The sequence below is a fragment of the Lepidothrix coronata genome, unplaced genomic scaffold (genome assembly GCF_001604755.1).
Source record: "Lepidothrix coronata isolate B3197 unplaced genomic scaffold, Lepidothrix_coronata-1.0 Scaffold20, whole genome shotgun sequence".
Taxonomy (NCBI): domain Eukaryota; kingdom Metazoa; phylum Chordata; class Aves; order Passeriformes; family Pipridae; genus Lepidothrix; species Lepidothrix coronata.
In genome coordinates, this window is record NW_016690200.1 from 7,090,672 (window position 1) to 7,114,996 (window position 24,325).

The 24,325-nt window shown below is 46.7% G+C and overlaps 1 protein-coding gene across 4 annotated transcripts in view; it reads right to left on the reverse strand.

The window, feature by feature from the left end:
• The window catches only part of PLXNA4 (plexin A4), a 449,429-nt gene that overhangs the window by 331,058 nt on the left and 94,046 nt on the right, over positions 1-24,325 (reverse strand). The window lies entirely within an intron of this gene.

Here is a 24,325-nt window from a genome sequence, read left to right on the forward strand (position 1 = left end):
GTCTGGGCAAGGCAAGCTGCTCGCCTGGGGGGAGATGTCCTGGCAGTCTGTCCTGAAATGCTACAGGGAAAGAGTGAAAGGGGAACAGGGATTGTTGCCAAAGGAAGCACGACAAAAGCCATTCTCTGAAATCCAATGCCATGTTGAAGAGTAACGTTAATTCTGTGAGCAACTCAGGCTCTACATTTGCTTTGATTTCTTTCTACAATCCATTTACTGCTATAAGAGACAACATCACTAATAAACTGCAATCAGAGTGTTTTTTTAACTGTAGGATCCTGATTCAATGCAAAGATTTCTTTTTTGCACCTGTGATTTCTGCATCAGGATTTAGGATTACATCCCTTATTTGTGCTTGGCTCTGCATCAAGAGGAATATCCCATTTTTTTAAGGCTGCTGGGGCCACATTTTAGCTGAGGAGATGTGATGTCAGTGCTGAAGGTGCTTTGGTCCTCCAAGACAGTCATTACACCCACCCACAGCACTAATCCAAACCATGTGTCAGGGTTGGCTTGTGCATGTGGAGGCCACATTTATTATATTTTATAGGAGCTATACATTAAACTTTACTCCCCAAACTCCTATCATTTTCCTAACAACTTACCACCCTGCACTCATGCAAAGCAGCAAGACTTCTGAAGGGATTATACTGGGCTTTGACATTGAGCAGCAACTCAATAAGAAGACAAACAGCCCATCCTTTGCTGTCCAAAATTGCTCCCCAGAGAGAACACCCCTCTATTAGCACTGATCATAAAATCATATAATAGAACCACAGAATGGTTTGGCTCAGAAGGGACCTTCAAGATCATCTAGTTCCAATCCCCCGCCACAGGCAGGGACACCTCCCACTAGACCAGGTTGCTCCAAGCCCCATTCAATCTGGCCTTGAACACTTCCAGGGATCTGGAATCCTTCAGTGACATTTTACCTGGCAGCATAAACCTTCTGCCACATTTCTGGCAAACCCTTGTCACCCTGTCTCATCATCAGCTCCTCTCTCATGACATAATTCAGGAGGAGCAGTTCTGGGTCCTGGCCAGGTAGACTTGGCACTGGGTGCCTGGCAGGGATGTGGGATGTGCTTCCTACAGCCTTCCCTGACTCCAGCCTCAATGCAAATGGAAATAAAGAGCAAACCAGCCTCTGCCTGCAGGGAACACCCATCACAGCTGCATCTGCATGGAGTGTTGTGTTGTTTGGTGTCATGTCACTGTTTAAAGGTTGACAGATTTGGTCCCACGAGGAGCTGCAATTAAGTGCCAGGCTCCCCTTTTTTATTCATCTCATTTCACTGTGCTGGAAAGGCAGCAGTGAAACCCCAGCTCTGCTGGAGGGACCAGTAAAACTCTGACCGGGCACGGGCAAAACTTCCCCCAAGGTGTCAAGAACAGAGGGAAGAGTGAGTAGACTCCAACTCCACTTTCCCCTCCAGCCATCCATCTACTTGGATATTTATTTGATCTTCTGTCACTGCAATATCCGAGCGTTCACAGCACATCACCATTCACTGCAAAGCTGAATGAAAATCCTTAGCGGTGTTTACGTGCTGTGATGCCCCATCAGTGCCCACAGTCACCTCCCCTGCATACGAATGAAAGAGAGAGATCCTCTCCTCCTTCGCACTGACAATTCACACGGGGACAGAGATTTGCCGAGGGCTCCCCGGGTGCAGATTCGTGATCTCGGATGAATAATGGTTTAGTTTATTGGAAATTCGCTTTTCATTTTACTTCAATTAAGTGACCGGCGAAATCAATCACACACCTTCTGCAAACGCTAAATCTTCCAGAGGGAAAATATTTATCAAGTCCCAAGCCACCAGCTTTAGTCCCTTTATCCCTCTTGCTCTCTTGAATCACTTTGCAATGTAGAGGGGAAAAAAAAAAGAAAAAAAGCCAACTTGACAAACTGGAACTTCAGAGGATAAAAAATAGATTTTGAAGCAGCGATGAGGGTGCTCAATAGAGAAACAGCCTGTGGAGTTTAGCAGAGACAAATCCAGGTGGTTCTGTGCATGTATCTAAGTGTCACTGAGATGACAGAACCTGAGGGAGCAGCATGAAGCTGTGTCAGGGGAGGTTTGGGTTGGGTATAGCTAAAGGTTATTCCCCCACAGGGTGGTTGGGCACTGAACAGGCTCCCCAGGGCAGTGGTCTTGGCCCTAAGGCTGCCAGAGCTCAAGGAGTGCTTGGACAACACTCTCAGGCATGAGATGGGATTGTTGGCATGTCCTGTGCAGGGCCAGGCGTTGAACTTGATGATCCTGATGGGTCCCTTCCAACTCAGGATATTCTGTGGTTCTGTGACACAGCTGAGATGAGCCCCTCTACACAGTTACTATATTTTTATTAATTTTTAACATTCTCTGAGACTTCTACTGTAGGTATGAAAACTCCACAAACCAGAAGATGGTTAAACTGAAAGTTTGTTGTTTGATTCTGCAGGACTCCTCCATTTGGCACCAGCAGGAATCTGCCATCGGGGACCCAAAGCGGAGCAGCGACGGCTTTGGCAGACTTCAAATTAAACTGGGTTTGTCTCAAGCATCAGGTCATGGTGAAGCCTCATCTCGTTATACCTGGCTGAGCCTGGCTCACAGCACAGTGCTCAGGGAGGTACAGGTTGTCTTTGGCAATACCCACATCAGTATTCCCAAGGATTTACGTCTGTGCTGCCTTTTCATCCCAAAGCCGTTGCTTTTGCCAACCACAGGGATCCCATTCCCATTCCACTCACAGTTCTTATTTTCTGAGTGATGGGACGCTGCAGGGGCATCACGCACAACCCAAACTCAGCTAAGTGGAGAATCTGTAGTTTCATCCTTATCCACATCCACATCTAGATTTCCTTAAAGTGGGATTAATAGAGTCCGGGCTTTCCTCTCTTCCTTGCTTACACAGTCTGGGATTTTCTACTGGATTTGGAAATGTCACCCATGAAACTGGTCCTCAGGAGAGTGTAGTGACTGCAGACACCTGTCTGCTGGCAGAGAACAGTGGGATTCAGCTGCCCTGCAACTCCCTGGAAGGAGCTCTGAGGTGTGCAAAGGTCCAAACTCCCAAGAACACTGGGGCTGAGATCCTCGCTGCTGACATCCAGGGAAGCAGCTCATTTATAACACTGCAGGCACTGGAGATTCTTTTAAAGAGCTGCTGCTTCACCAGATGCTTTTCCACCCTCCTTTTGCACCAGGAGACAATGCCAAGTGGCAAAGGACGTAAATCTGAGCTACAGATCGTGTCCTAAATGAGGTTGGGGATTTACCTTGGACTTCCAAGGCATGGAGATGGCATTGCAAGGTGGAAGCAAGATCAGACTGCTCAGCAGAATCAGGGTCCCTCCTAGGACCACCAGGACTATGGCACAGTGGTGGGATCTTCTGTGTAAAATCCTTGAAAAAAAAGCTTTAGAGAACAGAGGCATTTTGGTGAGGGAAACCTTTCCTAGCAACCTCTAACCTAATACATGTGAGAGAAAATGAAAAAATTTGGTGATTCTAGTGTGGACTAAAGCAGAACCATTAAAAAACATCTGTCTGAGGAAGCATCACATGCAAACAACACTCAACTGTCCCACTGACCAACCCACAGGAGATCTGAGTGCAAACACAGTCCTAATTCCAGGCACACAGAGGCTGATTCCTAAAGAAAGTCTCTGTTTTGGATTTGACCTGGAGCATGGAAAGCCAGAGGGAGTTGTCCTTCAGTTTGAGTTGGCCTTAGACTGGTCACCATGAGATCACTGTGTTAGATGCCCAAAAAGAGCTGAGGAGCTGAACTGGATACCCATCCCATTCCATGGTTTCTCCTGCCTCTCCCAGCTGACCCATTCCTGGGATGAGGGATGGAAATGGTCCAGTCAAAAAGATCAGAGCCATGGCAGGGACCAGAAGCCACCAGCAGACAACACACAGGCACCAAAGTGGTTTGGACATGTCAGGACTGAGATTGAATAAATCAATCCAAAACCTTTGAGAAGCTTGAGGGCAGAGCCAGGAGTTTAAGATGTTGCTCAGTGATCAGAAAGGGCTTTCAGACAGGCAAAAATCAGCAGTGCAGCAGCAGAGACAGCTGGAAGGTTTTGTTCCACATGAGAAGACAACAGATCTCCTGAGCCAGGGACACAGCCTTCTGCAGCCCAGCATTCCCATGGGATCCAAGTGGCTCTCCTCTTGCTTGCTTTGTCCTAAGTTTAATGTCCCACTTCTATCCCTTTGCCTCTCACAACAAACCACTGCTGGGATGTTTCCTTTCTTCATATGCCAGTGTGTAACAACCATATCCTTGTTTCCCATCCCACAACATCCCTGCATCCATTTTCCTGATTCTAATACAAAGCCTTTTTCCCTCTGAAACTGCACTAGTCATCCAGCATTCCTTAACAAACATTGCCATCCCAACCTTCAGCCTGTCCATGCAACCTCCACCTGGAAAACAGAGATGGATTAGAATAGATATAAGGAAGGAATTCTTCCCTGTGAGGGTGGGGAGGCCCTGGCACAGGTTGCCCAGAGAAACTGCCCCATCCCTGGAAGTGTCCAAGGCCAGGTTGGATGGGGCTTGGAGCAACCTGGGCTAGTGGAAGTTGTCTCTGCCCATGGCAGGGGGGTGGAACTGGATGATCTTTAAGGTCCCTTCCAAACCAAAGCATTCTCTGATAACAGTCAACTGTGCACATTGCTTTTGCCTCCACTCTTTCCACCTCTCCTTTCCCTTCCCACAGCTTTGTCCTAACTCTTCCCTTCTCAGGCATGGATACTAAACTGCAAGAAAAGAGAAAAGGGTTCATTTAGTGAAATTTCCACAGATGGTCTCAAAACTCTTCACATCCTCTCTAGATGCTCCATTTACTACTCCCTCACACACAGCAGCTGAAGCTCTGGAGAACATTATGACTCAGTGTTTTTTTAGGCTCTGGTTCAGAGAAAACTTCTATAGCCACACAAAAAGGTGACAAAGAAAAGTAAAGCAATAATAGATACTATAAGCAAAACTTTGTGTATGACATTCCTAACAAGAAAATAAGAGTCCATAAATCCAAGAACTTTGAGAATGCCTACAGAACAGTTAATACCACTCCAGTTGTTTTGAAGGCCTAAGCTGGATTTGGCCAGGATGTTGAGGTCCATAACCTCAACCTGCTGGCTTGGCCTGTGGGGCACTATTGATTTAAAACAACCACAAGGAGGTCAGGACTAAAATCTTAACAACTTTAGCTTAACATGCCAAAACATTAGTGCAATCCAGAAAATATGATGCCCCCCATTCTGCCACAGCTCCAACTTCTTCCATTTGGAGTTTTAATGCTCCTGTCCAAATGCTAACCTAGTCCAAACACTCTTAGCTTAAAAGTTAGAGCAAAATTGATGCTTTGGGATCCCAAACTCCAGCTCAGTCCATTGCTCCCAGCGAAACCGCTTGACTGAGGACCAAATAAATCCCATGCACAACTCCAATAAAGCAATTCCAACGGGCAGAAAGACTTCAGAGATTTATCTGGCTGCAGGACAAGGTCATCTTTTCATGCAAAAATCAGCAACTTTCCTGTGAATCTCATTTAAGTGGCAAGAGAATAACAATTCATTTCAATTCTTTATGGATCTTCATCCATCGCTTCCTGCGGACAGAGGCTCTTCCAGGCGTGTCCAGTGATGTGTTTCTATCAATGGTTATTGATGTTTTTCAATTACTTCTGTGACACTTTCTGAAATACATTTGTATGTGGAAAGTACTCCAGATAATCCCATCCCAGCACTTTCCAGGCTGGGATCCTCTTATTGCTGAGCTGGGCTCAAAGCTCTGCAGTTTGTGAGGCAGCTCTTCACTGCTTGACCAACACGTTCCTTGGTGCCATCTCATGGACATTATTATTGCCAGGATAACTCCTGATCTCTCTCTGGATCCAGCTAACGTGGATTAGGATCAGATCTCTCAAAAGCACCCCTATGCACTAAAATTTTCTCAAAATATCTTTGGACTCAACTGGAGTCACGTCCTGGAATCGAGATCCCTGCAATAATATTCCCAAGTGTGGTTATTTTGCCTCTCAATCCCTCCCTCCAATATTTTTTGTTTCCCCAGCCTCTCCTGCTTATTTTTCTCACTAGTTTCTGAGTCTGCAATTGTACTTTCTTTGAAACATCACACTACAGTACCAAAAAAATCTCTTAGCATCTCTGCATTTCTTGCTACCAAATATTATCCTGCGCTGGAGTTTATGCAGAGACTGTTAAATAATTAAAAGCTGTGTTGAATGAAGACTTTGCCTTGCTGGCAGCATTCCCAAAATCCGTGCCCTCAGCTCCCAAGCAGCCCAGTAGTCTCTCCAACGTGATCACTTCTTCCATCAAACTTTCTGCACATCAAGAAATGACAAATGAAACCAGACCCCGGCGCCTTCCATTTTCGCCTTGTTTCTCTGGGAAAAAACTCAAACTCTGCTGTGACTGCTCCATCCACACAAACCCCTGGATCCTATGCAGGATCGTTCCAAAACTCAGTGCATTTCATCCAAGGAACCAAATGTCCTCATGGAAACTACACAGTTAGCACAAAACCACAGCCCTACCACAAAATGAACTAAACCAGATCAGGAGCTGAACCGACGGGAGGAACATTTTTTCATGTAAAAAAAAAAAAAATCCCTCTCCGATTTTTCGATCCTGACTTTTATCATAAATTTATGAAATGCCTTCAACGCCAATTTGGGGAACTAAAATTCTTGTTTTCGCTGAAATTAAAGACCACGGGCAGCACTGAGCCATTGGTTTCATGGCCAAGCACAGCTCTGCGGACGGCATTTCCCTTCTGCGCTGGTACTAAGAGCATTTTTTTCTCTCTCTCCCACTGTGGCTACAGACCTGCCTCCTCCACTGTTCCTACCACCCTTCTCGGCTTTTCAGATGCTAATTGCTTTTCTCACCAAATTGAAGGCTTAATTAGATTAAAGGAAGAACAATAATTGTGTCTAACTAGTATTTAACTGGGATTTTGCTGTTTCTTTTCAGATCTCGTGAGGAGATTTCTACAGTAAAACTGGGTGCCCATTTGTTTGCAGTTCTATCTGTTGATGCAGTAGAAGATATTTTGCCTCTTCTTGCAGATTTGACACACATGTATCATTCCATCAGTCTGGATGCAGAATCACCACAGATAAATCCACAGTAGTAATTTAGAAGACCCATATATATATATATATATTGTTATCGTACCCACCACATCTGTCTTTGGGTTGTTTTATATATATTGGAAATGGACACAGCTAAATAATAAGTTAGACATATAATCATCATTATTGCATTTAATATTTTATAGTACCTGTCAATGGTGGACAACAAAAGGGATTTCTTTACCATTATCAGTGAATCGAGGTGATTTTCCAGTAAACTGAACAGAAACACTTGTGGCAGGAGGGTTGTTGGTGGAACAGTCAAACTCTGAAGGTCAGGACACCCAGGTACCTGAGCAGAGCACTTCAAACAGCTTCACCCCTCACCTCCACATTCACTGTCTGGAGGTATCCCAGACATTTAGAGAGCTGGAATTCAGGGGAAAAAACTCCTGGTTGCAGGATTTTTTCTGGGTAAGCCACAGCAGCCCTGTCCTTGGCAAAGCCTGGCAGGATCCATCACAAACTAGAAGCTATTTTCTGCCTCAGACAGAGACAACCACATCCCTCCTCGATGCTGCCTCAAACTTTAATTGTTAATAAGGAAACCAGCAACTGGCTGAGGTCCTTCCTGACTCTCCTTTCCCATCCCACTTCTTCAGTGCTTACTTAGGACTGCACTGAACTTGGCAAAAGCCCCTTAAGGGAGGAATGTCGTTTAGGAACCTCCTCTAAGCAAACTGTAGGGATTAAAGGTATGAATAACCCAGTACATCAGCAAGATAAAAGTGTTCCCCCCAACAAAAAAAAGCCATAAGGGGCTTTCACTCTGGAGAATAAGTCAGGCAAACTTCTATGTTTGGTCTGCAAAACATCCTCCTGCCAAAAGCTCTGGAAATGGGGTGCAGTAAAGAAGCTGTTGCCTGCTGGGAGGGTTTGATGAGGAATATGAGTGAAGGGAGATAGGAGTTTATCTGTGCAAGCTGAAACAGGAGCTGGAGAGGTTTAAATCCTCTGGATAATCAAAATTAGATTAAATTCTTGGTGTAGGACCCGATTCAAAATGAATTGCAATTATAATGAAAAGCTCTACAGTAAAAGCATTTTCTTACAGGGCTTTTTTTTTATCTTGAAAGATTCCCCAAGTCACAAGTGGCCTGTGGTTTTCTGCAGGATGGGATGCAGTGGATGATGATAAACCTTGCACATAAGGCAGATTATTTTCTAGCTAGAAAGAGGAGAAGAAAGACAAGCAAAAAGGGAGGGCAGTTTGGCTTGAACACACAGGCTCAGTATCTAGAGACCAAATCACCAGGTAGCTCCACAGTATCATGGAATCGTTAAGGCTGGAAAAGACCTTTAAGTATCTCCAGCAGTTGTAGAGGAGTCAAAAAGAAATAATCAAAAATAAACATAATGCACCATAATTGCCCCACGGGGCAGTGTAACCTGCCTGGCAAATTCAACCTCTTGCTACCTCTAGAGGGTTTTTTAGGAAGGTGGTAAGGCAGAGGTCAAACACATCTGGCTTTGGTCACTTGTGAGACCAGACAGGGAAAACAGGGACTCTGATTCACACTGAAACCTCCTTACTCTGCCCAGTGCTGTAAAATAGATATAAAAAAGATGTAAACGTGACAAACATCCATCTCAGTTGATCTATGTGCTGTTATTCAGAACAGGGTAAGGTGACCCCAGGGCAATAAAGGACACTCAAAACCAAGAATAATTCCTGAGTAAAACTCTCACCATCTCTTTCTTTACTTGTTTTGTACTTGTACATCTTGACAGCTCCTTGTTGAACTCACAGTGAGGTCCCTGATCCTCACATTGGCCCAGAGGACATCATGGAATCACAAAATGGTTTGAGTTGGAAGGAACCTTAATGATCATCTCATTCCAACCCCATTTCCCGGGGCAGGGACACCTTCCACTAGACCAGGTTGCTCAAAGGCCAGGCCAGCATGGTCTTGAACACTTCCAGGGATGAGGCACCCGACTTTTCAAGACAAACCACAGACTGGAAGGCTGGTGGCATCTCTGATGGTCATCGACTGATGGCCACATGACAGCAGATCTCAGCAAAGTCATTTTGGAGGGCTCTGTTCCAAACACTGGACAAACCAGACTTGTCACCTCTCCCTCTCATGGTCTGGAGCACTCAGCACTTGTTTACAAAGTTTCTGCAGTTTTGCTTAATTTAGAGCAGGCTCTTCTGGTGAGTGTCACCAGTTCCACTCGGCTGGCTTTGACGAGCTCAATGTGACTGCTGGGAACTGAGACAACCCTTCCAGAGCTCTCACTCTGATTGTCCGTGTCTTTCTCTCCCTGAAGCATCTTTTGAGTGGAAGGAGGAGAGAGGAGTGAATACTGTTGGATCAAACAGCACAGAGGCATTTGCGAAATGGCCTCAGGAACGGGTCACTGCCCAGGGCCTGAGTAACCTCAGGCATTCAAGCCTTGCTTTGACAACAAATAATTTAAAGGAAAGAACATTTTCATCCTGAAAGAAATCAGTGGTAACTCCAAGTCAGATGCTTCCAGAGACAGCAGTACTCCCGGTCTTTAGGTTAAAATGAAAGTTTCATCTTCCCTGTTTGGACCAAATTGCAGAAAACACAAAGATTTTCCCCTAAATCCCACAGACTTGGTAACCAACACTCAAACAGAGCCTCCATTTCCTGTTCTCTGCTTCATTCCTCATTGTTTCACATATCTCTTTTTACACTGTCTTTACAAGGGCACCATCACTCTCAACGTTTGATGTGTTGGCACTGGCAAGGTCAGTGGCCCCATATCTCATGTCTCTCATGTTCTTTACACTTGTCCTTAAAAAAAAAAAAAGGGGGGGCAAAAAACAAAGGCAAGAAACTCAGCTAAAAGCAAGGATGCAAATCTTAAATTCAACACTGTGACTCTCGTGCCTCTGTCTTCCCTGGATCTTTGTGGTGTGTTGCAGCCATGCCCTGCCTATACAAACACAGATAGATCCATGGACACATCACATGGATCCACCTGGTTGGCCAGATCTTTGACCCACTGCCTAGATCAGCACGTGATGCCCCAATCCTGCACCACAGGAGCTCAGGCAAAGCCTCATCACAGACCACACTCGGCCTCCTGGTCTGAAAGAAAAGAGATTCCAGAGGTTTGCAAGAGTAGACAACTGCAAACTGCATGACATGACCCAGCCTAGGAGCAGGGGTCCATGGAGCAGCTGTTGGAAGCAGTGGTGTGGAAGGGAAGGGTGCTGGCAGGAGGCACCAGCAGCCCCCTGAAGATCGAGGGAGCACTAATGAAGAAAAAAAACATGCCAAGAGCCAAACTGAAAAAGCATCAGAGCCCACAGGTGTAGGCTGTGTGGGGACCTGTTTTGTTGTGAAAAGCTGTCCACCTCTGCTGGCTTGGTTAAGAAGTATTAATTAGCCAAGTGGTCAATAAATACACTGACCAAGGTTTGACCATTATCTACTGAAGAGCAAAAAATGATGTGTTTTGGGAGAAAAGGGATAGAGCAGGAAACCTACACAGTCCTGCCCTGTGGCACTTGTCTGCCTCCTTCTCCCCCTTGTCATCTCACCAAATACTTAAAAAAACCCTCAGTAAACTGGTCTCCTTTTCTTCCCTCTGGCAGATTGTGTTTCCTCGTTATTCACAATGACTGTAATTGTGTTATTTCCATAACAACAGACTGTGAGATCAGGGAGCTGCAGATGATGGGTGGGAAAAGGAAATCAGGCTCATAGACGATCTTAACTTCTCCGTGGTCATTGTGTGCTGGGTGGGACTTCAGGAGAAGCTACACTTAAACTACTCCATGAAAAGTCACTGGAGCTCCACCAGTATAGTCCAGTTGATCCCCCAGCTCGTGCTCCAAAACAGCAAAGGAAGGAGTGGGACAATGTGCAGCCTCTCTGCAGCTGATGCCAGGGCTGGAGGAGGAGATGACCATGCACAAAGCCTGTTGTTTGTCAAGCCCTTTGTTCATGTCCCACGTTAAGCCCACACTTCGATTTGTGTCACAGTGAAGTCCTTCATCCTTGTGTAAGAGGTGAAGCAGGTCAGCATCTCCCCCAAAAAAGCAGCAAAGAGGCTCTTTCTCCAGAGTGGCAGGGCAGGATCTGTGGTGTGAGCAGATGGGGAGAGCAAACAGCCCCTGAGCAGGAGCATCCACCCCAGCTCCATGGGTTGCAGAACGTCAGTGCTCTTTAAGGGAATGACAGGTGACAGGAGAGGATGTCACCTTACAAAGCAAAAGCGGCCTCAGTCTTCTCACGCTAACATTTTGTCCCTCTGAAACTGCTTCACATCCCCAGAAAGAGATGGGAAAGGGAGGGAGGGAAACGTGCTGGCAAGAGCAATCAGCAGCCCCTGGAAGAGGCAAGGAGCACTAATGAAGGGAGAACATGCCAGGAGCTGAACTAAAAAGCACCAGAGTTCACAGTCAGAGGGAGGGGAGCTATTTTGCTCTGAAAAGCTGTCCACCTCCGCTGGGGTGTGCAGAGGCAGTTGTCACTGTCTCCGGGAGCACAGACGGGAGGCACCGAGGGCGATTTCCTGACTTGTCCCACAGTCACGCGGGACAGACACGTGGGAAGCACAGACCATGTAGGCCGTGTCCTCCCTTCACCTTAAAACTGAACATGCACAGAAAGAATCATAGAATGGTTTGGGTTGGGAGGGATCTTAAAGATCATCCCATTCCAAATCCCCTGTCACGGGCAGCGACACTTTCCGCTCTCCCAGGTTGCTCCAAGGCCCGTCCAACCCGGCCTTGAACACTTCCAGGGAAGGGGCATCCACAGGACAACCTGTTGCAGTGCCTCACCACCCTCACAGCTAAGAATTTCTTCCTAATATCTAAAGAACCCCGCAAGGCCAGATGGGTCAGGCAGAACAGCCTGGCTGACCAGCCGTCACTAAACCAAGTGTGGAAATGGCTCTAAAAACCAGTGGCCGTGGCAGGAAACACTCTTGGCTCTGGTGCAACCACGTGATACCAATGTCCACGTAGCAGGGATTTGGCTCACAGGGCACCTTGGGACTTCAGCCAAGGTGACTGCTGTGACATTGGCCAGCAGAAAGCCATGGATTGCTCACGAGCGAGTTACTCGTCGTGTCAGCTGAATGGTTGGACTCCACGACCTTCAGGGTCTTTCCCAGCCTAAACATTCCCATGATTCTGTGATCCATGCAACAGGTTGTGGATGTACTTAACACTTATGTAGAAGCAGAACAGACCATTTTTAATCCTACTGCTTTCCCAGTTTTCCCCAGCAGATACCAAACAGTCACAATTAGCCCGAAAAGAAAAATATCTCTAAGACGCATCCGGTCGGAGAGATGACCAACTACTTTGTGGTTTTCATTCAGGCACTTGGTAAGGGGAGAGGGTGAGGGGTGTTTTTAATAGCTCATTAGACAGCTTTCTCAAGCAGTCATTAAAATCTGCTAATTATCCCATGGTCTGAGAAAGAAGAAGAAAATCTCTCCCTCCGGATTATTCCGGCGCTGGTGAAAAATCTTCAAGGCCAACAAGTTGTCACTTTCAAACTTGGAAAATAAACTCCAGGAATTAACCTCATGTTGGGATTTTCGCTGCACCTTTTCTGCCTTGCAAATGCTTTCTGTGGGGTCAGAGGTGAGTGGGTTTCCCGATGAGTTGCACCCAAAAGAGGTGGTTTTAAATGGCAAAGTGATGAAGGTTATAAGGGTTGTGTCAGAGTTTAACGTGGGTCTGGAAGAAAATATGGAAGAATAGACATTGGTGATGGATTTGGCACCACTTTCACTGTCACTGCTGGAGATGTGACTACCAGCTCAGCCCATTTGAGCTGTTTCAGGAGATGCTCAACCCAGCAGTTTGATTCAGGGGTCAATGTTGTCCCAGGAAGATCCAAAAATATGGATACCCTGCACCACAGCTCTGGTAGGCATTGCTTAGCCACAGAGAGCTTGACAAGAGCCTTGAATAATCCATCATTTTGTGTTAGTGCTTAACATCTGACAGCAGGGATACATCTCAGCCCCTCTCATGTAGTGCTCATGGCAGTATTGACCTGTGCAAACTAGTTAAAGACAGAAAAATTCAGGCTTCTTGGAAATATTGGCACAGAGCCTCTTGAAAGATGGTTCTGAGCCCTCATTTTAAATCAAATTAGTCATTCAATATATCTTCATCACATGAAGGATTTCCCTCTGAGCTCTGTGTTGTTTATAAAAGTCCATACCTTGGTGCTTAAGGCCCCAAGCTGAGCATGGGGAAGCTCATACCAGAAAAGCTTCATCCTCTGCTTTGAATTTTGGATCAGCAGGAGCCCCAGTGAGGAGCAGGACTAAATGACAACCCCTGGAGAATGTATTGCCTCATTAGCTTACACCTACAGACAGCTCTGAATGCTCATTTTAAAAGTTGAAGCCTATTTTCCAGCAGTTTCAATGTCATGGTAGGAGAGATGTAGAAAATGGGAGTCACTCCTGGCTAAGGAATCCCCACATGGATTTGCAGGATGGAGTTGAGAGCAACCTATAAGGGTTGTAGGACCCCTAGCAGTGGGACTGGAGTCACAGAAGCAGAGAAGGGAGTGTTTGGCAGGTTGTTAGAACCTTTCACAAGGACAAACTGAGCCAGCAAAGCTTATTCATCACAAAAAAATAGCGTGTTGACTCAGGCTCCCCAAAGAGAAAGGCATTAAAGCAAGCAAGCAAATAAAAACATTGCCCCTGAAAAGAAAGAAAACTTAGGATTTGTACTGTGTAAAATGAGTTGCAAATCCACAGACAGCTGGGGAATCCAGGTAAACAGAAGAAAAGCAAGGTCCTACTGAGGAATTGGCTGGAAGAGAGGAGCTGGGATTTCCCAGCTCTGAAGAAAATGACTCTGTTTTTTTTTTTTTTTTATTAGCAGAAGTCAAGACACTGATCTTTCTCACAACCAAGGACTGATTCCCCCTGTGTCCTCCACAGCCTCCTTTTGCTGCACTGAAGCAGAGAAGGCACAAGTATCACCTCATTAACACCTTCCTGCAGCACCCATGAGTTCCATTTGATGCCTCAGCTCAGGAAAGCTGAGGAGACCATGACTTGAGGGACTGTGAGTCCAGGACAGAGACCACTTTGTCACCTGAGCACTCCCTCACAGACAGTGAATCCAGACAAGATGAATCACAGAATTATTTAGTTTGCAAAAACCTCCAAGATCATCAAGTCTAATTGTTCTCCCAGCACTGCCAAGGCCACCACTAACCCCTGTCCCCAAGTGCCACATCTACACACAGCTTTTAAATCCCTCCAGGAATGGGGACTCCACCACTGCCCTGGGCAGCTGTGCCAGGGCTGGACAGCACTTTTGGTGAAGAATTTTTTTCCCAATATCCAACCTCTTCCGGCACAACTCGAGGCCAGGAGGAGAAATCAGCTTTGCTGCTGCTGGAAGGAAACAAGGTCTGCAAAGACCCAGGGGATGAAGGACCTGGAAGAGCTTTAACTGGAAGACATAGAATATCCCAGGCAAAAAACAAGGAGAAGGATGGAGGGACAGCAGGAGTGGTGCAAGGGTGTGCAAATATGAGTGCTGACGCAGGTAAACAAGTTTCTGTATAAATATTTTTATCTGAGACTGAGCCTGGAGGATAATTCAACCCTCATTCATTAATGTCTGTGGCCAATTCAGCACCCTTCTGAAATATGGGTGACTCTGAAGGGTTCTTGTAGGTCCATGGACTTCCTGAAATAAGCTGGTAAGAGGGGAAAGGGAGAGGGCTTGTTGAATTCTCTCTCTCTCTTGTTTTAAACACTCGAACAACCTGCAGGCTAAGAAAACAATAAAAAAAATATAGACTCCATTAAGCTACTTAGAAAAAAAAAACACTGCCTCTGGAGCGTTGAAGCTTGCCAATTTTCTGCCAGTCTCACTGTATTTGTTCTAGTCTGAGAAAGAAAGGAGGAGAAAGGGAAAGAGGAAAAAAAAATAAAGAGCACTAATAACAGATGAAAAACAACTGCGTGAAACACACTTAAATAACATGAGTTGCTCTGATTGTATTTCCCGACAGCCAGTCCTGGGATTGTGCTCTGCAGAAGAAAGTCATGCAAATGTGTAGTGAAAGCAAAGTAAATACACACCTCACACACGCACACACACACAGAGATGAATAAATAAATAAATAAATCCTGGAATTGGAGGGGGAAATAATTTGCCTCTTCCTGAAGTCCATGTGCCTGGAGACAGTGTTTGCAGCTGGGAAGGAACTGAGATTTCCTCCCCATTAGAGTGAGTTTTATTCCAATATCCTCATCCTGACAGCAGCCTCTGCACCCCAGTGCCAGGTGCTGTTGAGGTCTTGGTTTAGTGGGGAAAAAAAGCCCTCATAATATCAGATTTTCTAGTAGAACATCCACCAAAGACTCCTTTGAGGATGCTCTTGTGCAGTCCAGTGTTGGGTGGTCTCCCCTGTTTGTCTGAGATGGGACTTTCTGTCTGCAGCACCATGGACATGTCACTGTGCATTTTGAGTTGGGTAAAATTGCCACCCATCCCAAAAAAGCAATAGCCTGCCCTAAATATACTCCAGAGAGCTGTGGCAAGACTGATCAAGGTCATGGCAAACATTTGCTCATGAAGAGGGATTGGCGAGAGCTCTCAGACTGTACATTTCAGAGAGGAGATGAATGTGAAGGGATGATAAAGGTATATTAGAAAATGATAGAGGGATCTTTTGTTCTTTCTGCCTCATAACACAAGAAAAAGGACAATTCCGCAAGAAAAATGGAATTTAAAATGGGGGAAATATGGAGCTGACAGAAGGAACTGCTTTTTCGCTGTGCTGTATCATCATGGGAACTTCTGAGGCAAAAAGTCAACTGAGCAAAAGGAAGAAGCTGATGTATTTATGCAGCCAACAACAAGAACCACTACTAGGGAAAATATCTGCCAGCCATCCAGTTGTGTGTCTGTCAGCACTGAACAAGTCCAGGATACACTCAGGAGACAGCAATGGGAACTTTAGCCTTGGGCAAAACTGAGTTGCCCTCACGTTCACGTAAAAGCAAATCCCTCGCCCACACCCACAGGACCAGGCATTTGCCATTCCCTCACCCCTGGTACCAGCAGAGCTGCAGAGATTACAGGACATAAGGCCAGAGAGGACTGTGCCAGGGCCTGTCCAAACCACCCATCACACCATTCCCTTCTCCCTTCTGTCTTTCATCTCTCCAGCTGCTCCTTCGGGCTGTTGTCTTCCCTCTGGCTATTTCTTATCCACCCCTGCCCAGAGGTGGCTGGAGATCACCACAGCTCAAAATCTTCAAATTCCAATGCAAGCCAGAGGTGAACCACCCCACCTGCAGCCTCCAGCTCCTGCTCCTTACAGCCCCATCTCCCTGACCCCACAGCAGTAAGGAAACCTCCAATCCAACGCTGAGGGCAAACCTCAGGCAGCATTTCTCCTCTCCATCCCACAGAGCCCTGCACAGGAGCCAGAGAGGCTGGGCCAGCTGGGACAGAGCTGGCAGCAGCACATGGAGAAGTCAGAGGGGGTGGTAAAATAGAACAGCTCTGGGTTTGTAGGATGAGAGGACAGCTCTGATAAATTCCTTTTTCCTTCTCTTGATTGCCCCTGCTCGGTCAGCAGCTCCTCAAGCTCCCAGCTGACAGCACTGTCAGGACACGGGGGCAGAGACTGAGCACCCAGAGATAGGGATGAGGAAGGCAAGTCAGCACCAGCATCCAGAGGTGACACAAAGCCTCCTCCAGTGCCTGCAGCTGATCCCATATGGGTGGACAGTGTCTGCTTTCTGTAGAAAAGATCCTACCTCAGCCCATAACTGAGCCCTGGACATCACAGGGGTGGTGATGTTGCTCTGTGGGATGCCCTGTCACCCCACAGGAATCTGCTCTCTCCCCCTGCCATGAGAAACTGATGCTCAGAGGTTACACCTGGAAGATAAGGGCTTGTTTTGGCCTTCTCTAGACAAAACTAATAGTCCTACATCCTCGCTTCCCACTGTGCTGCAAAAGAGGAATGTCAGTGAAAGAACAGAGGGATATTAGACCAGGTCTCTGCTGGATCCCCAAATACCTCTGTGATGTACATCACTGCAAAAAACCCTCACCGACACGTGGAGAGTGCGGTGAGGGGTGAACAGCAGAGAAAATGAGAGCCAACATAACAACAACTGGTTTCTCTGGAGCTGCACCCCACAGCTCCCCTGAAACCAGCTGCCAAATATGAAGAAACCTCATTGCAATCCCTCCCTCCCCCAGGCCCCTCCTTCTGCCCTGCGCTCGCCCCCAGATGCACCAAGACAAAATTCCCTCCTTTTCCTTTTATTTCTCACATGCACAGGAGCAAACAAACAACTCAGTGCCGGAGGGAGAAGCCCACAGAGTCTCCCGGCGATGGGCAGAGTCCCCCCCCTCCCACCCCCGTGAGGGTTCAACCTGCGTCATTGGAGTGCTGGGAAGGAGGAAAACAGCAAAGCTCCCAGGAAGGAGAGGTGTGCAGGGATAGGGGAAGGCTTCACGTTTCTTCAGTGTAACCCAGATAATCGCATATTCATGAGCCTGAATGAGACATCCCCTGCCAGCACCTCCCAGCCTGGCAGCGGTTCAGGTGTCCCCTCGGTTCAGGTCCTGGCATCCAAGTCTCCACCGTGGATTTATTCTTTTTTTTTTTTTTTTTCTCTCATTATCCTTGCTTTTTCTCTTTCCCTTTCTGGAGATTTGTACTATGCTGGCAGCCTGCCATGCTCACGTCTGCCTCCCACTTCACCCCCATCTGCCATTGTTTCCAATCAGTTTAGGAAACAGCACTGAGAACAATTAGAAAAGATAACGAGGAAGAATTACATAATTACAGGCCACCGCATCCAAAGCATTTTCCCAGGCTGAGCTCTGCCTGAGGGAAGGAGAGAGGGACTTAATCTCACTCTGTCTTTGCCTTAACTTGACTGTCTTGCCATCATCATCATCACTGGGAGACAGGTCCCCTCTGCAGTTGGACACAGAAAAGGGTTTCACCCAAAAAGACAGTTGGGAGAGAGGAAAATCTTTCTTTCTCCCGTGCCTTATCTGTCTGGGGGAGGTTTCAGCCTCAGCCCTGTCCAGCTGTCTCCCTGGATCTCATCTGAGCAACAGACTTCACCATCGGCAAGAAGGAAGATGCTCAGGGAATTAATCTGCTCTCGAGGTCCCCAGTGGCTCTTATGCAATAGTCCCCAGCTAAGGGAGGCTCTGATGTGCCAGCAGGAAGATCATGAACTGCAAGCAAGACACTGAAAGCAGCTCCACGTGCTGGAACAAAGCTGTGCCCACAGTAGGGGCATCCTACCAAACCCCTACCCCTCCGAGCCCTCCCCTCCCAAACCCCATCCCTCCAAGGAGATCTCCTTGCTGAAAGGAGCCAAAATCTGGTTGTGAACTTAACTCAGAGCTCTCCTCTACCCCTGCCATCCAAGTCCTGCTTGACATTTCACCTGTGTGGCCCAGGTCACCCATTATTTCAGTATTTTTCCCGAATTACCCGCTGTGACACCGGAGTCCAGGTTTCTCCAGGTGGCTGGGAGGTGAAGCCAGGAAAGCCAGCGCTGAGTGGCTGCTGTTTGCCTTGCTAAACACCTGCCTAATTTCACCTATCCAATTGCCTCATCCCCCTCCCTACAACAGGTTCGCCACCTGCCACCTGGTAGCTCTTACACTGGAGCTACCAGAGAATATAATGCCAGGAAAGGAGACATTTTCCCAGGAGAGCACTGTCTTGAATGCTTTTCTTCAGAGGATTTCAAAGCAATTCTCCTGTCATCATCCTTGTGGGGATGGAGGCAGGGACTGCTATGTGAACTGATATTTGATCTGGCTTCAGAGCAGCTCTGAGCTCACTGCATCCTCCTTGCCATCCATGCCAGGGTTGATTTGCTGCTCAGCCGTTATTTCTGGGAGCAAAGAAGCATCTTCGAATTTAAGAATCCACTCATTTGGCCGTAAGCGACTCTTAACAAACTATCAGAGTAATTAAAAGCCTCCCAAAAGCAGGAGATCTGGGAAATGCCTTTGATTCTTGCTCTGACTACGGATGCTCTCTCATCCTGACTCAGTGTGTCACAGATGTTAACTGTGAATTCCCCTTCATTCTTTAACCTCCTGAGCTCAGCAAATCCACCATTGCCACGTCCTTCCTGATCGAGGTGTAATTCTGAGCTTTTGAAATTAAACCCCTTTCATGACACCTTTGATTGAGACGTTCCTGCAGAAGGACTCTAGGGCTTCTCTGGTCCCTTTTAAGATGCCATGAAAGCAAGAAACTGTCCAAGCTTTGCAGGAGAGCTTGAAATTTGAAAATCAGGGAAATAACAGACAACATGTGGATGTACAGGCTTTCATAGAAGCTTGGAGCAAAAAGGCTGGAGAAGGGGCTTCTTGGAGGTTCCTTCTCCAGTTTGGCTGGTGGCCTTCTGTGTTCCCCACTTACCAGGTCTTGCTGTGCAGGTGGAGCATTAAGAGATCTTTGTACAAAAATCCCCATTTTCTATCATTTAAAATAAATCAGAGACTGCAACCCAAGCTTGGGGAATTGCACAGATGAGTGACACAGATATTTCCAAATTAACTCATCTGAGATTCACCATCACAGTGAGTATTCAGACCTGGATTCTTATCACACAAATTTAAGGAATTCAGGAAATAATTTTAAGAAACTAGTCACCTGCTGCATCAGGCAGATGCATGAGATGGAGAAGCAACTTTGGAGAGCAGTTCAGATCCAAGGTAGGGACAGACACATGTGGACATACTGATGGCTCAGCATTGCCTGTGGAAGGTTCTAGTGGAAGGTGTCCCTGCCCATGGCAGGGGGTTGGGACAAGATGATCGTTAGAGTCCCTTCCAGCCCAAACTATTCTGTGATTCTGTGAAGCCCAAGGGAGGCCAGGGCAGCTCACTTAGGTGTTTCTTGAGGACACGATTCTCAACCATAAATACGCAGCATACAACCATAAATAGACAGGGATTGCACTTTGCTTAACTGGGAGGGAACCAGTCCCGCTGGGGAAGTCTGGACTGGGACACAAGATGCTGGGTAAAATTGTGTTTCCATATATTTTAGCAAGTCTGTGGAAGGTTACTCAGATTTCATAGAATCGTGGTATCATTTAGGTTGGAAATGACTTCTAAAGTCATTGAGTCCAACTGTTCTTGCAGCACTGCCAAATCCACCACTGACCCACATCCCCAAGTGCCACATCCACAGGGCTTTTAAATCCCTCCAGGGACGGGGACTTTGCCCCTGCACTGGGCAGCCCCTTCCAATGTCTGACCACCCTTTCAGTAAAGACATTTTTCTCAATATTCAACCTAAATCTCCCCTGACACAACCTGAGGCCAGTTCCTCTTGCCCTGTCTCTTGTTCCCTGGGAGCAGAGCCTGCGTGGCTCCAATCTCCTGTCAAGGAATTGCAGAGAGTGAGAAGGAAGATCTTTAGAAGAGGATTGACTGGCCACCCCATGTTTAGGGTTGCCCAGGCCCACTCTGGGTGCAATAACACTCTCAAGCTCTTGCAGGGAAGGGTTTCACACACAGAATTTGAAGCACTCGGGATAGGCTTGGAAAGAGCCGGGGGAAATCCCAGGGAGGGGACAAAAGAAAAAACACACAGGGAGGAGCCAGTGTTTATGAATATGCTTCTGTGATTTAAAAGAGAACACAAACCCAAACAAAGCAGGAGGTTGGTAAAAATAAAAACTCATTGTCTGAAACACGAGCTAAGGAAAATTCTCCTCAAATGAAAGCTCCTCTCCCAAGGTGAGGAGCCCAGGGAAGGGTAGGGGAGGAGGAGGGACTTCTCTTTTGTCTCAGAAGTGCTCCTTGTGGCACTGGCTTGATTTCCCATTGTTCACAAGATGCCTTCCCATCATTGCCACCATTTCCAAGAGCAGTGAGATGATGGAGAGGTGTCATTAGCTTAGATGAACACCCCAGGGAAGGACCCCTCTGGTGAAGAGCTAAGATGCCAAGAGCATCCCGGAGGGATGGCTTTGGGAGAAGGGTTTGGTTGGGATATTTTCCATCAGTCCCTCTGGTGACCAGCACCCTGCCAACATTGTGACCCTCCAGGGTCCATCAGACCCCATTTTGCCAGGATCCCTACAAGCTTTGGTCCACCTGAGAGGGTCTCCCAGTCTAACCCTCTCTGAGATGAGCAGCTTCTCTCAGTGCCTTCCTGGTCCCAAGAGCCCATCTGCACCACCTCACCCCAGGAGAGCAAATCTCCAACAAAACAACAGCAGAAAAAGAAGCTTTGAGGGCGGGAGAGGAGGGAAAAATGGTTTCAAAACCTGGACACATCAAGAGACTGTTTCCATGGCAACCTCTTGTTCCTCCAGCAGCTCAAGCCTGTTTTAATCAGTGGTAGCATTCCCCAATAAACTCTGCTGGGGTCTGCACTTCCCTCCCATGGATCTGCACTGGGATGGGTGGGGCCACGTGCTCCCAGGGGCAGGGAACACCTTTGGGAAATGATGGTGGTTATTTTTTTCCACGGGGTTTCAGTAGCTGGATGTGATCCCTACCCCGTGCCACGGATGGGGTGCAGGGAAGTGCTGTGGGTGCAACCATCCTTAATCTCATTTCTCCTTCTGGAAACTCTCCATCCAAGCAGCTTCACAGCCTCTTCGACCTGCTGTCAGCAAGTTTAGGCCGTGGTGGCTTGCAAAGCTGCCCCAAAAGCCATGAGGTGCCTTCAGGCTCAGCACACACAGTGGAGGAAGGAGGGGTGGGAAAGGTCCGGAGGAAGCTGCTGTGGTGGTACCACATGGTGAGTGTGTCATGGAGGAGGTGAACAGTTCAGTCTTCACCAATGGACACTGGAGATCTTGTTTTTGGTTATTTCCAATGGCCTAATTCAAGCCCAGCTTGTTCTTTCCTACCTGGAGCCTGCAAGGTGCCGAATCACACGGTGATACCTCACGGTGGCTTTCATGTGGTTTGTGATGATGTTATTTCCCAGGAGTCCAAGAAGAAAAAGTGGAAATTCAGCTCTGGTTCAACTCCAGAACAGTAGATCTGGTTTAGATGGCTTAAATCACCTTCCAGCTCAAGTTCACCTCCATTCCCCCAGGGTTTCTCAGGGCAAGTTTAAACAGTACAAACCCAAGTGATCAAAACTCCCCAGTGCCCTTGGCCTCGGATCTGGAGCAGCTCTGCAAGAAATTCCTCAAGCAGAAAGTGATACAAATCTGTGTTAAAAAATCTTCATGCTCACTCTTTATACAGCATCTGTCACTTTGGGGTCTGGATTAAAATTGGACAGAGATGTTGACTTGTCATCAATCAACATAAGGCAAACATTACCCACAGCAAAATACTTCTCAACATTTTTGATAAGTTTGAGAAGCTTCTTTCTAAAATTTCAGTCTTAAAGTTGTTGATATTTTATTGCAGAAGGCATTTTCAATCGATTTTTTTAATGACAAAAATTAGAAAATATCAAAGGGAGGAAGAAAATATTTCATTGATCTTCAGATATTGAAGAGGGCCCTGTGTTAAAGCTGTGCATTCTCTTGCTGCTTCCTTAAATGCCTTTATTTTAACAGAAAACTGGGGGAAAAAAGTGTTTTAGGTCAACCAAAACATTTTCCATGTGTTTTTGCTTTGAGCCACTGAACATAAAATCAATTATTTGTACATGTTTAGCCCTGATCCATGACTAGGACTTATCCAGCAATTAAAATAAACACAAATTGACAGTAATCTCATTTTGTTTGGGTTTGCTCTCTGCAGATGTTCTAATGGACCAGTTTGCTTTCTGCAGACGGACCAGTTTAGCACCGGGGAATTTTTTCAAGCATAAACATGGAGCAATTTTCAGGGACTGTCTCTGGAGAGTGAATTTGGAACACAAGAGTCTATGACAGAGCACATAAACAAGTGGTCTGTCATGTTGGACCAACCACAGCCTGAATTTCGTGGGTTTGGGATGAAATACCTGACAGAGCTCTCTGCTTTTTCCAACAGGGATCACCCAGTGGACCTGATTTGCCCTAAAATGATGGGCAAATTCTTTGCTGTCAAACCATGAAGCTCCTGCCTCAGGGCATCCAGAATGCTCAAGGTCTGCGCAGCTTCCAAAGGCAGATTTGGGGAAGAAAAATCCACTGCAGGCATTAAACACGGTAGCAGCACATAAAACCATCCCAGCCTCTCCCCAGGAATTCCTCTTCCCCATGGCAAACTGTGTCCCTGGTGCCTCTGTGCACCTTCACTTCAGCTTCTGCTCACTGTAAATATTTAACAAAGCTTGATGTCTCCAGAGACCCCCTCGCAGCCTCCTCGGCTGAGCATCTGAACACCAGCCAAGGTTAACAAATTTGAGTGAAATGTCACAGCTTAGCCCTTCCTTCCTTCTCTGGCACCCTCCAGAGTGTGGATTCATGCTCCACAAGCCACAGGGTGTTGCTGTATTTGTTTTTTCTTGCAGGGAGCTATTCCCATCTAATGCTTTGCCTGACAGCTGCTGTGATTAATAGGGGACGTGCCAAAAGCCACATACTATTATTATTATTATGGCAACATTTAGAGGTCACAACCAAGAGCAGGGTCCCATTGTGCCAGGCACTGCACACTGTTGGAAGTGGTGCCTGACTGAGAAAACCTCCATCTAAGTAAGAATTTCTGGGAATAGAGGAAAATATATTACAAAATCCTGAGTGGTGTGGGGTTTTTCTACAGTTCCATGCACAAGGCAAGCAGGAGAAGGGAATAAATGTCCCCCAGTGTGCTAATCCATGCTGCCCACCAGCTGGGGATTAATGTTCATGCATCATGATTCCAGCATTGCACAGGGTACATGCATGGGTACAAGGTTTTAGGTTACTGGGTTAGACTGCATCTGCAAGGTTAGACTAGAACATTCATAAGAGAGAAAAAAAAAAAATCCAGTCCAAAACAAGCAAAAAATCCCCAAAATACTGTTAGTCAGTGTTAAAAAGCCATGCCTTCAATATAGACTTCTTATTCCACCCTGAAGAGCTCAACATTCCCTCTTTGTGACATGCATGTTACAAAACTGCCTCATTTCCTAAAAAGATGAACCCAAACATCAAATCAAGGGACTTGACCAAGGTTTCAGAACAAATTGCTGCCAATGGCACACATAAAAACCCGAAATCATCACAGCTTGTCCAATGTGTTGTCACATAGATCCCACACCCAGCCCTGGAAGA